Source organism: Lathamus discolor, chromosome 4 (genome assembly GCF_037157495.1).
Source record: "Lathamus discolor isolate bLatDis1 chromosome 4, bLatDis1.hap1, whole genome shotgun sequence".
In the NCBI taxonomy this organism is placed as follows: Eukaryota; Metazoa; Chordata; class Aves; order Psittaciformes; family Psittacidae; genus Lathamus; species Lathamus discolor.
In genome coordinates, this window is record NC_088887.1 from 62,237,535 (window position 1) to 62,254,956 (window position 17,422).

Consider the following 17,422-nt stretch of genomic DNA (forward strand, 5'->3'; position numbering starts at 1 on the left):
CAAACAGCATCAAAGTATGTAACCTTTCAGACTTAGAATAATCAGTGAAGAGACATAGGCTATTCTGAGGGGCCATTCAGAGAACATAGTAAGAATCCTGATCTGAATCTTCTGCTGGAGAAGACAGTTTCCCTTCCACAGGTAAGTACATGGAAATTAGGAACATTTAAGGTTCCTGATCTCTGCCTTCAGCTTTCTGAAATTTAGCTGCATCCTCGGAGTTAATCACCTGGGTCCTGTCTGACATGAATACAGACAAAGGGAGACAGGTGTCCTCCAAATGCAATTTATCCTGCATATCTCAGGTTATCTTGGGATGGGCTAAATTCCCCTGTGATCATGTGTCTCCTTCCTGCAGAAATCTTGACACCTAGTTAAGATTATGTGCCTAAGTACTAGATGTGAAGTATCAGTGAAATGAATCCTTTACTTCCATTTCTTTTCAGTCTTAGTTAAGCTGTATTTTCAAGGCAAGTGGGGAATGAATGCTAGCTCACAGCACACATATCTTGGCAGACTCTTACGTCCATTTCCTTCTGAATAAGGCTACTTGAAGTCATAAAATAATATTTCTTGTTTTGCAATCTATAGTCTCTGAGGTGTCATGCTGTGTACACATTGGTCACAAATAATTAGCATGCGCTATAGTAAACAGACGCTGAGAGGAAATTATCTTAGAAAGAAGGTGTCTTTTTCTTTGTATTACGTAATATTCTGATAGCTTGTTGAGGATCTGAAATATGTAGTGGTTAAGAAATTACAAGTGAGCAACTCTTCCAATGAAAAGGTAAACTCATCTGACACTTGGTATGCCTTTCTATTTCAATGTTAGTTTTTCTAACAATTCTACATGAGAATTCAACTGTTTGTTATGTTTAGAATGGTGAAAAGAAATATAGCAGACTGCAATGTACACATTTCTGAGGTACAGCGAGACATGCTCCTCAGTAAGGGGTTACAACATAACATAAATCAAATTCAAACTCATAAAAGCAATAACTTACATGTATTTTATTACCATAGGCACATTTATTAGGATTAAAATTTTACAATATCATAATACCCCTACTGGCTCACCTTAAAGTATTAATGTGATAGGAACACTATTAATAAATATATATCATACAGTGGGTATTTTCTGGAAAAGTGTGACTTTGAACACCAGGTATTGTACTTGTCATGAAGATTTTTTAGCTACCTTTCGATATTCATTCCCAAGTCATAAATGAAAATAAAGCAAATAGATAATGCTTACATTATATACCAGCGTGCCCCCAGATGACTGAATATTTCTACCAGTTTTCCCCAGGAACACATCCTTCAGCAAAGCAGAAAATCCATAAGCCTTTGGTGCTGTCCTTGCAAATAGTTATTCCAAAACATGCATGGATGTTTTAAAACATGTATCTGAAGAAAAAAAAAAAAAGGTTTTGTTACTCATAGCATACATGTTATGCATTCTTTTCAGTTTTCTATTTTAAGTCTATATTTGAATAAAATTTTTTAGCAATATTTCAGCCATTGGGTCTTCAATAGTTCTAATAACTAAGCCTATTGTCACAGAAATATCAGATTGTAATGCAACTTAAACAAAAGATGGCTAAGTTTGCAGGGTTTATCAACCACAGAATAAATGAAGAGTCTGGAATCTGGCAGCTTTCTTTTACTTTTCCTTTTTTCCCCTCTCTCTTTTATTTTGCTATTAGCAGTTCTAGCTGGTTGAATTACATTCAACTCTATCAAACCTCTACTGAATCCTCTGTAGAACAGTCCAGATGTTCTTCACCTTTATGTAATGCATACTTTCCCAGCTGTTCTTTACTGGTCTTCCTGCTTCATTTTGACAATAACACATAAAGTAAAGGGCATGTTCAGGGGGATGTTTGATATAAAACTATAGCAGTCATCAACTTAACGTGTTTTGGGATATTTCAATAGCATTTGTTTATCTAATACATCACTATGGGTGGGATTCATCTCACCTAACTTCAGACATCTATAATCTTATCTGGTCATGCCATGGTCTTCAGGAGACTGATAGCCACATTTAAGGCATCAATCATTTGACAAAATTCTACTTTGGGAGGAGATGAACCATGCCCAAAAAATTCCTATCCTACCCACTCACTGATTATAAACGCTAAGGTGATTAACTCAGATACGGATGTCGGATTTGAAAACATCTACATTTCATCTGTGTGTCTAGTGGAAATATAAGAAATTCTTAAGCCCCTGTGTAGATATTTTGGGATTAATATGTCTGGAGTGTGAAGTGATGCTGACATAAGGAAGAAAAAGAGCAGAACAATCTGAGCAGTGGAACTACTCACATTTTTGGGGACACATATTTGGCCAAAAGTAATTTCAAGCATTTTCTGAAGAGCTGACACTATATGTGAAGACGGTGTATTACATTTGCATGTGGCAGTGCAAATGCACTGCTACTTGATTGGGATATGTCATTTCGAGTGCAAGAGAGGAGTAAGCAGGCAGAGCTACAGGAACCTAGCTCTTCCTGACAAGGTCAGGATCCTCAAGGTAAAAGGCCACCTTTGTGAACACGGGCACAAAAGCCCAAAGAATGAGGAAGTCCATTCTTTGATCTCTTTCATCTCCTGAACTGCCTTACATCATACGATGTTCTTCTTCAGGGTCTTCTTGCAAACCTGTCTGCTCTGCAAATGTGTCTTTGCAGAGGATCTGCTGGAATGGTATCATTCTGTGCTTCCAATCACATCTTTACACTGTTTAAGTCCTCTTGCCACCATCTCACTCTTTGCTGTAGAAGAGGCCTTCCTATTGGAATGAAAATGACCGCAAGGCAATTTCTGAGTGAAAATAAAATGCAAATATATGATATTGTGAGCATTACCTAGTGAGTATACAAATAAGCATTGCCATCTGTAGTAGTTTTTTCAAATGAGATTTTCAGGATCTGTTTTATTTTTTGTTTTCAGTAAAGAACAAAAACTGGAAAGTTGTAGGGAAATCTGTCCTGAAGTATTTGCCACCAGTATATGCATTTCTTCTTTACAAACAACATTCATTTATATTTCATTTGATCACTTTTCCCATACTCTTTGACAAAGGAAAACAGTTGATTGGAGGACAAGGACACTTACTGTGAGAACAAATTGGCATGGTATTTTGCAGATCAATATTGATATTTCCTATTTGATGCATATTTTATTGTTAATTGGATGTTGGGTTATTCCTGTTTGGATATATGCAAATATTTCTGAACTTTTTGCATAGAAATAATAAGAAAACATGATATTAAAAAATGCGTTTCAATATATGTAGAAAAACAAACCTAGTTTAGAGTTTGGACAGATGGTCCGATTTGGTGCAGCTGAAAAATAGCACAATTAAAACCTAAATATTGTATGTTTCCCCACTGCATGAGTCAGAGGTCAAGCGTAGGCATTTATTTTTAATTTTGCCAGAAGATCTTGTCTAGTGCACCATATAGAGCAAAACTAAGCAAGATTAATGCTCATTCCTGACTGAGTATGATCGGAACTTTCTGCTGGCATTTATACATAGGTTTAAATTCATTAAAATATAACTATCTAATATTTGTTCTATATGACTGAATTAATTACATTTGTAAATGTTAACACTCAATGACAGGTCTACACAAATCACCTCATTAAAATGCATGTACACTGTGTGCCTGAACTCTTAATTTTAACTCATTTTTAGCTAACATTAACACGATGTTAAAAACGTTAACTTATTGAGGAGTTTGCTTACCATTTCCTGTATATTCCTCATTACAAATAATGGAATTATTAAAGAAAAAAAGAAATGGAGACAACAAACTGTCTGGACTTTGAATGGTAGCTATCACTAGTAGAAGAATGTGAAGATATATTTTGGTAGATGATTTCTCTTGTCCTAATTCAGGAAAGAATGAATGCAACTTACAGAAACATAAATGCTTTCAAGCTTGTAAAAGTTATAATGGAAAAAAATAAACATATTTCTCTCTGTTCGCTCTTTCATGATCTTTAAACTAAAGAAAGATAATTTCAATAAGGATTTAGTTACTATAATTTTCTGGTGCTAGCACTTGGTACGAGAAAGAGATACCCTCTTTCTGTGCTTGCAGGTGCTTCCCTTTTTTCCACTATAATCTCTTCCTAACCTGTGTTTCTGCTGCACAGTCTGGCATGGATTAAATACTTCTATTTCAGTTTTCGGTTGGTTTGTTGGTTGGTTTTTTCCCTCTTTTTTTCATCAAAGTCATTCAGAAGTCCTACCTCTCTGTAAATCTCACTGATGTTTCTATCTTTATCAGTTTTGATTATCCTAGAAGATTTTCAGAGGAGAAATTGTGTGTTTTCTCCAAGTCTGTTAGCCTTTTGTCTAGAAAAAAAAAAAAAAATCTATTCAGTTCTAATAGTACCTTCCATGTTTTCTGACACAAGTTTGGTAAAAGCATGAATAAGCCCTCTTTGGCACATGAGTAATACCAGCTGGCAGATGGTCACATGCTCTAACTAAATAGATATGCCACAGAAGAAAATCTGAGTATTCAGGTTAGCAAAGGGAGAATGGTAAGACTCAGTTTCAAAATTATTAGCTGAGCCCTCCTTCTGAAAGAAAATGCCTCAGGAATTGTAAAGCCCATGAGGTACATGAAAAAATTTTCATTGCTAATGCCTGCTCCAAAGACAACCACTTTTTGATTGCCTGGCACTCAAAATACTTAGCTTGAAATTTTGAAACGCTGAGCTTGTTTGGGGCCTCATACTTTATGGTATTGTTTTTTCCAACCTTATACTTAGATTTTACAAGCCAAATACTTTGTATGATGTCCTCTGCCAATACTAAACAAATACATTGTAAATGATATGTGTGAACTGTGATGTAGGGAAAGCAGTTATAGTTTATTATTACTCTCTTACAGCTCTTCTTTAAAGCTAAATAGGTCAATGTAGACTACCCTAGACAATGTTCTAATTTAGATTCTACCTGCATATCTACCAAACGACTTGAAATTTACAGTATGTTTACTTGTTTTATTTATAAAATTTTCCTGTCTAAGGAAATCTCTTTGATCAGCTGAAAATGGAATAAAAGATAAAAAAAAAAAAAAAAAAAAAGGGTTTGTGGACACAAAATTTTCAAAGAATCACTGTGTCATTAATTTTCATAAAATTTCAGATTCATTTAGAAAAAAATCACAAATCATTACTGAAAGCATGCTCAGTTAGGCTATATATAAGACTATTGAGATAGATGCAAAGATGAAAACTAGTGTGTTGCAATTTATAAAATTCCAGACCTTAATAGGGTAAAGATGCAAAGTTATGCTGATATACTATTTATTTGAAACTGTAATACTTGTAAAAAATTGGTTAGGTACACTTCTGTTTCTGAAGCTGAAAAAGAGAACTGGCATTTTGCAGTGGTCTGTTGAAAGCATACTAACATCTTTGATGCATATGATCCTGCAAAACTTCAACCTGTATACATGATTTTCATGAAAGCAGTGATGAGTTTTGAAGGCCTACTGTTCCACAATCTTGGAAACTCTGGAAATACTCAATAGATTGGTATTGTTTAGAATCTCCTCTGAATGTTTTCAAGGGTTACATAAAATCCAGAATGCTAATTCTGGTCAGAAATGTTTGGAGAGGCAAACAAAAAAAATGTAGCAAATAAGCTCAGAGACAAAACTTGTCAAATGTGTGTGGGGAAAAAAAAACCCACCATGCCCTTTACCTATTTTATTGTAGGGAGCATACCCCTACTTCCTAATCATTACCACTTTCCCGATCACCTTGAAAGAAAAAGAATTCCTACAGCTTTCCTGTACTGGTATGTGTTAGTTAATGTACACTGTTGCTTTTAGACCAGACTCTTTATATTAGCTTGTTGGTTTTCTCAGATTACAGCCAAGGGGATATATATGAAAAGAACAACGTTTCATGCAGTATTGTGGCATTTTCAGCTAACATTAAGTCAAGAAGTTAAAAAGACATACACAAATTTATTTTTCTATTTATGAAGAATTATTCTGATTCATTTGAAGCAGAAATACTTTGTAGTTTATATTGGTCAGTTAATTCATTCCTATTATGCTAATTTCCCCTTCTGAGTACTTATTTACATTTGAACCATTAGGGCACATAAACCAGATTTGTGATTGTTTTCCTTTAAGAAATAGTTTCTTACAGCCTTACTGTACATGTTTCATACTGAACTGACTGGAAGAAATCAAACAAACCTGAAGAGTTTGACTTGTTTGTAAGAAATAAAGAGTTGTTGACTGATATCCTAAAAACCTGCAGTTTTTGGGGGCTTTTGTGTAATCAGCTCTATGGAGTAAAGCAATGTCTTCAAATGATGACATGTGAGATATTTCTCTAAATTCATGAGATTACCTGTTATTAAGGACACCTCTAGTTACTTTCTAAAGCACTGTAGAAACAACAAAGAACAAATTTGTCTCCTCATCACCTTGTAAGACTACTGTATTTCACTTCCCATTTTCCAGAAACAAAAGCTGAGGCACCAGTATTGAAAAGATTGATTTTTAAAGTGACAGAGCTATCACAGAAGTGCTAACCCATTCTCAGCCATTTCTAAAAAAGATCCCGAAAACCTCACAGCATCGTCTGGTGACAGTACAAGCTAGGTCCAGCAGGCACCAAGATGGACTGCAGCTAGCCAGAGCTGAGCCCATCAGTTACATTGGTAGCATCTCTGTGATAACATATTTAAGAAAGAGTAAAAAATGCTGTGCAACAGTAGCCAGAAAAGAGGAGAGCAGAAATGTGAAACAGCTGTGGAGACACTAAGGTCGGTGAAGAACGGTGTGGAGGAGTCCTCCATGCACTGGAGCAGAGATTACCCTGCAGCCCATGGAGCAGATATCCCACAGCCTGTGGAGGACCCCACATATTTCCCCTGGGTATCCCAATATTTTTCCTGTATCTAGCTCTGATTTGCAGATTGCCATAAATGGAAGGTCAGTAATAGAATGAATCCAGCTAAGTCCTATAAGAATCTGTAGTATCACTGGAGACTCTATTCAAGAAGTGCAGGTAGAGGATGAGATAAACCCTATTTAAACTAAGGATGCTGTATGGAACATTATCATACTGTAGAAGTGACCCACCACTGGCAGTAGAAATTATTACATGTCCTCATAGTTCCACTCCGTTCTTGTTAATTCTTTTGGGCACACACAAGGAAGATGTTCTCTCCTAGAATCAGTACAGCCTGAAACCTTATTGCAACTATAAATTAATTTCTTACGTGATTACAATCTTTACTGAGGAAAGTAGCTTAAATCAGTATCCTCTCTTGTAAGTCATGATTAAGCCATACCTTTACCCTGTGAAGAGGCATTCTGTCAGAAAGAAAAAAAAAAAAAGTGAATAATTCACATGAACTCTATTTTCCCAGCATTCCTCATATTCTTTCAATGTTCATACCTAAAATAAACACCGTGGCACCACTTTTCAGTTTGCTACTTGAAGGAAAAACCCTAATTGCAATGAAAAAACACCAGATCAGAAAGCACAAGATTTGTTAAGGAAAAAACATAAATTCACATTTTATTGCCTCTTCTGATAGCAAATCTAACAGAAGTCCTGGAGAAATTCTTAAAGCACCTAAATTTTATGTGTGCTCCAATAGCTTTTCTTTTCCCCCAGGGACAAAAAAAATACCTTAGTAAGAGATAGTTGTGGGTCTTGAGACTTATTGTCTCCTCAAATATAAATCACCTCTTTTTTATATGAGACCAGAAATCAAGTTCTAGTCATTTTTATAGGTGAAGTTTTGAACTCAATAAACGCACAAAACAGAGTCCAAGAGTATTTTATAAACTCTTACTTTAATAAGTTCAATAAATCGCTTTATACTTTTAAAACAGTATAGAATGGCTTATATACCAAAGTTTGTGCTTTATCCTTTTTTTTTTAGGCTTCATTATTGTTTTCTCTCCTGAGTAATATGATTGTCTTCAGAACCACAAACACTGTTCACTGGTGTACTCGAAGTTAATAGTGTATTGATAGGTGTATATTTATCAATGAGCAAGCCTAATCATCTCACATTTTGTTTATTTTCTCCTGCAGCTCACAAAATGTCTGCGGCAGGCTTATCTGTACATAATAGACTTGTTGTGAACTTATACTCAGTTAAAGGTTAGAATCATAGAATCATAGAATAATTTGGATTGGAAGAGACCTCAAAGATCATAGAGTTCCAAACCCCTTGCCACAGGCAGGGGCACCTTTCACTAGACCAGGTTGCTCAAAGCCCCGTCCAACCTGGCCTTGAGCACTGCCAGGGATGGGGCAGCCACGGCTTTTCTGGGCAACCTGTTCAGTGCCTCACTATCCTCATAGTGAAGAATTTCTTCCAAATATCTAATCTAAATCTACCCTCTCCCAGTTTAAAGCCATTCACCTTTGTCCTGTTGATACATGTCCTTGTAAAACGTCCCTCTCCAGATTTCTTGTGGGCACCCTTTAGGTACTGGAAGACTGCCCTAAGGTCTCCCCAGAGCCTTCTCTCTTCCAGGCTGAACAATCCCGACTCTCTCAGCCTGTCTTCATAGGAGAGGTGCTCCACCCCCCTGATTGTCTTTGTGGCATCCTCTGGACTCGCTCAAGCAGGTCCATGCCCTTCTCATGCTGGGGACCCCAGAGTTGGACGCAGTACTGAGGTGGGGTCTCATGAGAGAAGGAGAGGCACCTCCTTTGACCTGCTGGCCACCCTCCTTTTGATGCAGCCCAGGGTACGGTTGTTTTTCTGGGCTGTGAGTACACGCTGCCGGTCATGTTTAGCTTGTCAATCAACATCTCCTGGTCCTGGGACATGTTCTTACTTAGTAATGCAGATTATGTAAAAACAAACTGGAATCCACATATTCTGCTTTTTATATTCCACCTAATTTCAGGAATAGTGGAAAATATTTTTCACTTTTCCTTTTCTGAATCCTGGATCTGGATGTATTTGATTTCAGTCACAAACATGAAAGACTCGGGTACAGAATATTATTATGGTGATGGTCCCACTGCTATTGCTATATAGCTGGAGAATCAAGCTGCTGTTGCTATGGGGGGAAGCATAAGTCTGAGCAAAGCAGACTGAAATTTCCATAGCTGAACAGTCCTTTCCTTCCGCCATCTCTGCACCTCACTCTTTTCCCTCTCCCTTGCTCCTTCTCATGGTAAAGGCAATTTCACTCTGCCCCCAAACCACTTCTTTATCCATGTGTTATCATCTTTTATCAATACTACTAAAAACCTCAGCAGCAACTTTGTAAAACACAGAAATAGGTACTATTTATCCCAAAATAAACAAGGAGAAGAGCTCAATAGGATACCTCATCAGTGCTGTAGACACAGTGCTGTACCCCAGTGTAATGCACCCACGCAGTACAGCTCTGTGGGTAGGGTACAGTCCTACAAGGTCTGACTGCAGTAAGGCTGTACTTGCATCTCCCAAGGTAATGAACCTTTTCTGCCAGTACGATTTTGACTCAGCCGTACAGATCTATGAAACATTTGTGGCTGACAAGTGTCTCCTTCCTGCATTACATAGTGCAGGTGTCACTTGCCAGAATATTTGTAGATGGCCCAGCACAGGGCAGGGATTAGACACAAAACCTCCCAGCCTCCCACAAGATTACTCAGGCCATAGCAATGATCCTCTCCCTCTACAGTGTGCATAGCATTTTCCTGATGCTTCCTGGTACCTGAACCCCAGAAGGATGCGAATGAACAAAAGGTATTCAGCAGACAGCTGGGTGGGCAAAGGGAAAAAGCTCTGGGGAGCTCTCCTGCTCAGGGTCCTTTGTATTTTATTTCTGAAATAAGATTGTTTAGTTTGACAGTTAGCCACAACCATGATCAGTGCCTGAATACAGTCCTCTGTGTTTGGGTGTTTCCAAGGTGTAATCAGGCACTTCTGCATGGGGGTGTACAGATACAGGTGCGATAAAGACATACAGACGTGCACCTCTAGATCTCTTTTCTACCCATCTTCCTCTGTTGAATGATGAAAACCAAATAAAAAATAAAATACAAGAAATTATTTTTGTCCAGATAACTAAGCTTTCTAATGCTCCTAAGTCAAGATAATGTAACTACCTAAGAGTGAAGAACTTCCCCCACGCAGCTGAGAACCTCAGCCCTGACCTACAAAGATCACACTGCAGTTATAGTTATACTTTCATGCTATTTCAGTCACAGACTCTTCCTAAGGCTGTCACCAATGTAGACAAGGGTTTATTTGGACATGATATTTTTATGATTTTGGCTGCTGTGTAGTTGGAAAGAAGAAATATAAAAAAATCCTACAGTTTCTATTTAGTTTACTGGCTTGAAGGCTTGAAAAACATCATGGCTCTAAGGTTCCCTATGAATCCTGTGTTGCCAGGAATCTTGCTTCTACACTTTCAGATACAAAATAATATATGTGAATTATGCACTTAAGGTGTTTAAGCAAATGATAAACACTTTAAATGAGGGAGTAAAGATTTATCATACATGAAAAATATTGCTGCCCAAGCTAGAACTGCCAGTCACAGGTTCTAAGTCACTTGGTAAATCTGCAACCTAAACATGCCAGCAGCTGGGCCACCTTCTCTGTGACCCTGTCAGATCTTACTAGTTAGTAATTTGCATGTCTAAAATGCAGGTAAAGGTACACATCTTGGTCTTTGAATCTCTATTCTGTAACTGAAGGTGTAAATAAGTAAAGCACTTAGAGATTAAAATTAATTTAATTAAATTTTACAGAGTAAAGTTCTCTACAGATGAATAAATGAAGTTACTAGATTTCAAGGTATTTTTCATTTTCAAATCATTGCAAGATACATGGAACACCAAATAGCTTTAGCAGTGCTGGAGTAAACAGGAGTAAGGGCATTCTGACATCAACTGCAGTAATATATGATTATGAATCTCTCTCCAAATAATAAAACAATTGCAAGAAAAAAGTTAGATTTTACTGAGTTATTTTCTTTAGAAAGAGGACTTGAAAGTTACTGGAAAGTTTTTTCACAACTTTTTTCCAACCCTTGCTACAAAAGGATTCCATACAGTTCTTTATTCAAAGCCAGATGCTCACCCAACCAAAAAGTAAACGATACTGAACAGATTTACCGATAAGGTGAGCTTGCTTCATAGAAAATCTCTTTGGTGGAAGCGAATCTCTTCCACTAGGATTTTATTAAGATCTTCTAGAACTGAAAAGCACAGCTCACTGTAAAAACTGAGGTATGATCTCTAAGTGCTATCTACTCCAGACTGAACAGATGTGTGCATGTTAGGAGCCAGTGGTTGATGGGAATTGTTTCCTAGATGACGAAACAGCTGTCAAGCAGATGAGTACAACCTGACAGAACATTTTAGAAGGTGGCTGGATTTAATATGCACACAAACAGCTCAAACCCAACACAGGTGAGTTGGTTGGCTGAAATCCATTACTATTGCTTGGCCATAATACATCTGTTATGGTACGTAAAACAATTTTGACAGCTCCAGGTTAGTTCCTAATGGAAAATGTTACATCAGGAACTATTAGTAATGTTGCTCTGTTGACACCATGCTACGTGTTGGCAGTCACTTCAGAGGTGAAAGATGGAAAAGAGAAGGTGAATTCAATATGTTTAGTTTATTTCTATTTATTGATTTTTTTAACCAAAAAGCATTTTATCCTTCTGGCCAATTGTTGATGACCTAACATCATTCATCAGGTCACCACTGATCTGACCATTGACTGCAGTTTTCATACTGTCCTTATAGTCATCCTTGATATATATTACATGCCTGCCAAATTAATGACTATTCTTGTTTTTATTCCCATCTAACCACTGCTGCAACCCTTTCTTGTTAAAATGTAAAATGATTAGTTTTCAGTGATACCTCAGTATGCAAAGATTGTAATGACATACATTCTAACTCATAACTTTGTGCTGTGATTTCAAAATCATTGCTTTGCTTGCTATTCTTTCATAGCTCTTGTTATTTGTCCTATTATTGTGAAAGACTGACAAGTTTCTGCTGAACATAATTATTAGTTAATACACCATATAAGTGCAAACATTTAGTCCTACAGCTTCTTATACAAATAATGTGTTTTCATTGCTTCAACAAGTATCAAACTTTTAAGCTTTAAAATGGGACCTTTATTATATATGGGATTCAATTAGAGCCTCCTGATAAGAAAGAGGTTGATGAGGGCAAATGGCAAATAGATGAAGCAAAGAAAGAAAATCCCAAAGTTTTCCACTTTGAAGCAAATTGGAAAATATAGCACACAGTACCTCATGATGCTTGAGCATATTGGGTGCACCTAAGAGTAGTACTAAGAAAAATGTGTTTCCCTGTTGACTCATGTTCTGTACCGTCCTTATTCAGACCTATACCTTAAAACCCACACTATTGTCCTTAATCTTTGACCATCAAACTCATTTGACAGAGAGAGATTAATTCCACTTTTATATCAGCCACATGAGTTTTGAGACAAATGCAGAGTTACAAACATCTTGCTTTATAAGCTAGGTGGCCTGCAATATGAGTGGGAGATTTCTACTGATACTAAAAGTTAGGATAAAATATTTTATTCTTTGCTATATATTAAATTTTTGTTGGTATGTATTTGCTTAGTACATGTTTACTACTCTTAGTAAAAGGCAATGAGGAAAAAGTTCCTCCTTAGGACAACCATATTTCTGGTCTTTTTCTTTCATTTTTCTTTTTCATGCTTCTCTTCTTCAACCTTCTGAGTCTCCCTCTCATTCCTTTGGCATTTCCTGAACATTTTTCATTTTGCCTAGATCCTAATCACTTCATCTCATTGTGAAAGCCTTACTTACATTTTCAATGAAAACAGGGTAGGTAGGATTTGTCTCATCTAACTTCATGTAACCTGGTGTAAACGAGTCCATAAGAGTAAGATTTCTCTTTCCACTCTGCAGACTCCCATCACTGTCAATGGACAGAATCAGGCACTATAGGAAATGACAGGACCAGTTCAGTTGCCTGAACATAGATGTCTAGTGTCAGACTGGTAGAAATGCTGAGACCTGTACTCATCTGGAGCATAACATTAGAGCATGACAGATTATACTTAGGCAGCTGAATTAGCCCAATTCAATTCATCCTACAGTAAACATCCAAAATAAGGTGGGTACACTGTGTCCAAGGTATCCTACAGAAGATGTCTACACATGAGCTAGCTATCTAAGATGCTTGTAGTCCACTGAAATTTAAATCAATCAATTCATTACAATGTGGGGAGCTAGTCAGCTCCTTTTGAAGTAGGCATGTATGCTAGGTCAGGCAAATCACTCCAGAAACATTTCTGGAAGAATTAACTAGACTTCAGCCAGCTATAATCTGACTGCAGACAGCTATATTTAGGCATCTGAAACTGTCCATCTGCAGGACAAGAGGACTTGCCCAGCATTACATTTAATAGTATCCCACTTTTGACTTTAGGTGATTTCAGCAAGATGAGATAAATCACACCCTACTCCACTACCAGCAGCAATGGAGTTCAGGGAGATGCATTAAAGACAGGGAAATTCACATCCTTCAGAACAATTGATTCAGTCTTGTCCAGACCAGGAAGACAACACTGTACCGATGACATTTGATTCAATAAAGGAATTTTTCTTTGGGCCCCTTTTCAGTGTTCAAAATGTGCTGCTTCTTTTGAAATGACAACAGATTTGACAGTATTTTGAACCAGCCTGTACATTACACACAAAGACCATGGAGGTGACTAGTAGGAGGCAGCTTTCTCTACAGCTAGCACAATCCTTCCATTTTGTATTTGTTTAGGTAAAACTGAAGAAGATGTTTAGTCACTGAAGTTTAGAGATGGATAGAAGTTCAAGAGGTTATCTGGATCACCTTAAAGTAGGATCAAGTTTTTGTTAGACACTCCTGACTTGTATTTATCTAACTTGTCTTTAAAATCTCTAAAGGGAAGGATTACTGAAACTTCAGGGACAGCATTTTCTGGGATTTGTCGCAGCAATAGGCTTATTCCTAATATCTAGACAGTTGGGGGTTTTATAAAAAAAGATTTTCTCTTTTTTTTTTTCCTTCACTCTTTCCACTCCTGGCAATGAGGAAGAAATGAGTACTGTCTTTATAACCATCTTTTACATGGTAGAGGACTGCTGTCATGTTCTGCCACAGTCCCCTGCGTTTTTTTTCTAGGCTAAATTCTCTCAGCCTTTACTCATAGGTTATGTCTTCTAAACCATATCTCAGTTTTCATGTGTCCTCTGGGCTTCTCCCATTTATTTTTCTTAAAGTGTGATGTTCAAAAGCATTCACAGAACTCCAGTCTCACCAGGGTAGGCTGAACAGAACTGTGTTCTGTATCTTCTGTGTGTCACCCCGCAAATTCCCCACAAAATATCTTGGATATGAAAATCATTTGATAAATTTACATCTAGTTTGAAACTCACTATGAGCCCCACATTTGTGTTCTACTTATGCCTGGACAGCCATTCCACACTTTCTAAGTGACCATAAAATTTTGGATAAAAGAAATGTGCTTCAAAATCTTAAGACTTCAGCTGGTTTCAGAAATGAGTGGGCAGTCTCAAGGGCTGCAAGATTTGTAAGTTTTCATCAGAAAAAAATATTTTTCTCTTTTCAGTGTAAAGAAGAAGGGACCAAGGATCAAAAGACAAATTTCGCTTATCACAATCTATATTTCATTATGTATTTTTTTTTCCAGCATGCTAAACTACTTTCAGACTTATAATTAGCTCTGAAAAGGAGAGATGGAACAGAATGAGATCACTTGGCCACCTTAGGGACAACATGTTTAAAGAATTACTGTAGAACATCTACATAAAGACTACAAATTTTGTCTTTCAATTCATACTCTCTCATTTTTTGAATATGGATCAAAATAGCAGCATACTATTTCAGAGCTTGTCTGAGTAGGTATCTGGAAGATAAAAGGATTGGCTGATAATGGCAACAAGGGGCCTAACAACAAAAAGTAGGCAAAACCACAAGCACTGGGTAAGACAATACTCCACATTATCCCATTCACTAAAAAAAACTGTGTGAGGTCTGACTATGGAGTGAAACTTCAAGACTTGTGCTATTTTTTATAGAATTCTTCACCTCTAACTATTAAAGAAGCTTCTTAAGGTTCAGGAGATATCCTGTCTTCACCAAAGTCAATGATGGTTTTTCTTAACTGGTTTGAGTAAAGGTATGATTTTGCATTCAGATACACACCCCTGAGCCAGCACGATTTTTTATTTTTTTTTTTTTTTCATTGCAGGATACAGGTTTTATTAGAATTATAATCAGTGCATTTCAGTCATGCTGACAGTTTCCTAAACCCTGTGATACCCTCTCCCTTCTTGCTCCTTCTCTCTCCTTCTTCTCAGCATTCTTTCTCCTTCCAATAGTCAGTCTCTCATTATGGAAAGGCAAGGTCATAAATCATTTAAAAACATGAGAAAAACTGGGGAAAGAGGATGGATGAGGTAGGCCTTTTCTTGTGTTAATACTACACCCTTAAAGCGCAGCATGTAGTCAATGAGTGTATATTTAGGGCTTTGATTTTGAAGCCCCTGCCCTGTGAGACATCTAGATCAACTTAAGTCAACAAAAGATTGTTTTGAAACAGTGGAATTCTCCTATTCCAGGAAGAAGGAAAAGAAAGTCAGGCAGGACTTTGTACTGGTTTTATACTGGCATTCTACAATTGCATGTGACCCATTTTCCAATATTTGAACACTATGAACTTCTCCTGGATTTAGCTTGCTTACACAAAATCCGGAGGGCAAAGCCACAGTGCAAGAACATGGACTGTTCCAGGCTTGGCTGGGGCAGAATTAGTATGGGAAGAGCGGTGGGAAGAGCAACACAGATCTCTCGTCTCTCAAAGTTACTCCTCTGTTTTTAACCAGAAGGACCATTCTCATGCCAGTACTCCAAAGACGCTGCCAGAATTAGCAGGTATGCTGCCTCTTTTCCTGAATAGTCTCCAACACTAGCATCTATTAAAAGAAATATGGAAATTAGGAGTTAAAGTCAACGAAGTTGATAGCTCCTGCTTACCAAATTGGTGCCTCGGTGATCAGCTCTAACGAGGAAAAACTGTACCCAACTCCTTATCAACAGCTTCAGACTTGGCAGAGTTGGATTTTGAAGTGACACCAAAAATCATGAGAAAAGTGACACATAGTTTAGTATGATTTTACTTGTACTTTAACCTGAATAGGGCTGAATAGAAGTGGATGATTCAATCATACTGAAGTTCTGTTGTCTCTCTGCAAAAGTTGCTTTTCAGTATAAAACACTTGCAGGCTAGAACCTAATACCAAGTTGCTTTAAAACATTGATTCCTCGTGCATGTGTTTGTTCATGAGGCTTCACATGAATTTGTTGTCATTCCATCATTCACAGTGACAGGCATTGTAGCTTGCTGTCATGCCATGGCACCTTACAATGATGTGAACTTTATTTTTTTATTAAGATAGTAAGTTACAATCAGTTAAAGATAAATGTATGAGCTTAGTCTGAAATTGAATACTGGTTGGGATGCCTGCAGTGCTAACAGGTTAGCATGGTTGACAATAGTCTTTTGGGATAGTTCTCCATTGTCTCTTATATGGTTCAACTGGTGGAAATGCTCATGTCCCACCCCCAGTCACTTTAAAATTAAGTGACATTAAGGCAAGAATTAAGAAAATACCCCATAAGTGGGAATTCCTCATAAGTAGGAATTCATCCCAGATTAATGCAGATGTATCAAATATAGGTATCTAAACCTACTGTAGTCATACTTGTCTCTCTTTTCTATAGTGCTGCTGGATTATTATTAAACATTTTATTATAATTATAATAATGCATAATAATTCCAATGTACAGTGCATTCAGTGCACTGTACATTGGAAGTACTTATTTTTCTCTGTTAAGTACAGAAAGGAACCTATGTTGAACCAGTTCAGTCTTAAATGTCTAACTTTTAGAAAGCTAAGGAGATGAGTGTGATTTTACATGTCTTAATAGAAGATTGCTCGCTTTTTTTAAAAGTTTTTCTCTGTCTCAAGCCCTTGGAACAAATTCATAGCCCTTTACATTTAGGGACTATTAAATAGAGGATCAAGGGTGGAAAACAGATCCTTGAACCCCAGAGACACTCTAGAAAATCATTTTCACAAACATTTATCCACACATTTTTTATTACTGCTTCTTTTTTGTCTATTTAAAAACATGTGGGTTTCTCTACGTCCGTTGTCCTTAAACTTAAATTAGAAACAGGGTTTTAGATATCTCTTTAAAAAAGGTCCTCATAAAAAATCCTAAATAGTGGGTTCCTAACAGGAATGCAAGCTCAGCATTACAAATGACACCAGTAGTAAATGTAAGCATGTGGAGCAGGGGAGAAAAAAATA

The 17,422-nt window shown here is 37.1% G+C and overlaps 1 long non-coding RNA gene across 2 annotated transcripts in view; it reads left to right on the top strand.

The window, feature by feature from the left end:
* The first annotated feature begins 15,810 nt into the window (after positions 1 to 15,810).
* LOC136012689 (uncharacterized) overlaps positions 15,811 to 17,422 on the top strand; it is a 37,731-nt gene continuing 36,119 nt past the window's right edge. For both annotated transcript variants that reach the window (XR_010611903.1, XR_010611902.1), the window contains exon 1: positions 15,811 to 15,980. This is a non-coding gene — a long non-coding RNA (uncharacterized LOC136012689). The remainder of the gene's footprint in view (positions 15,981 to 17,422) is intronic.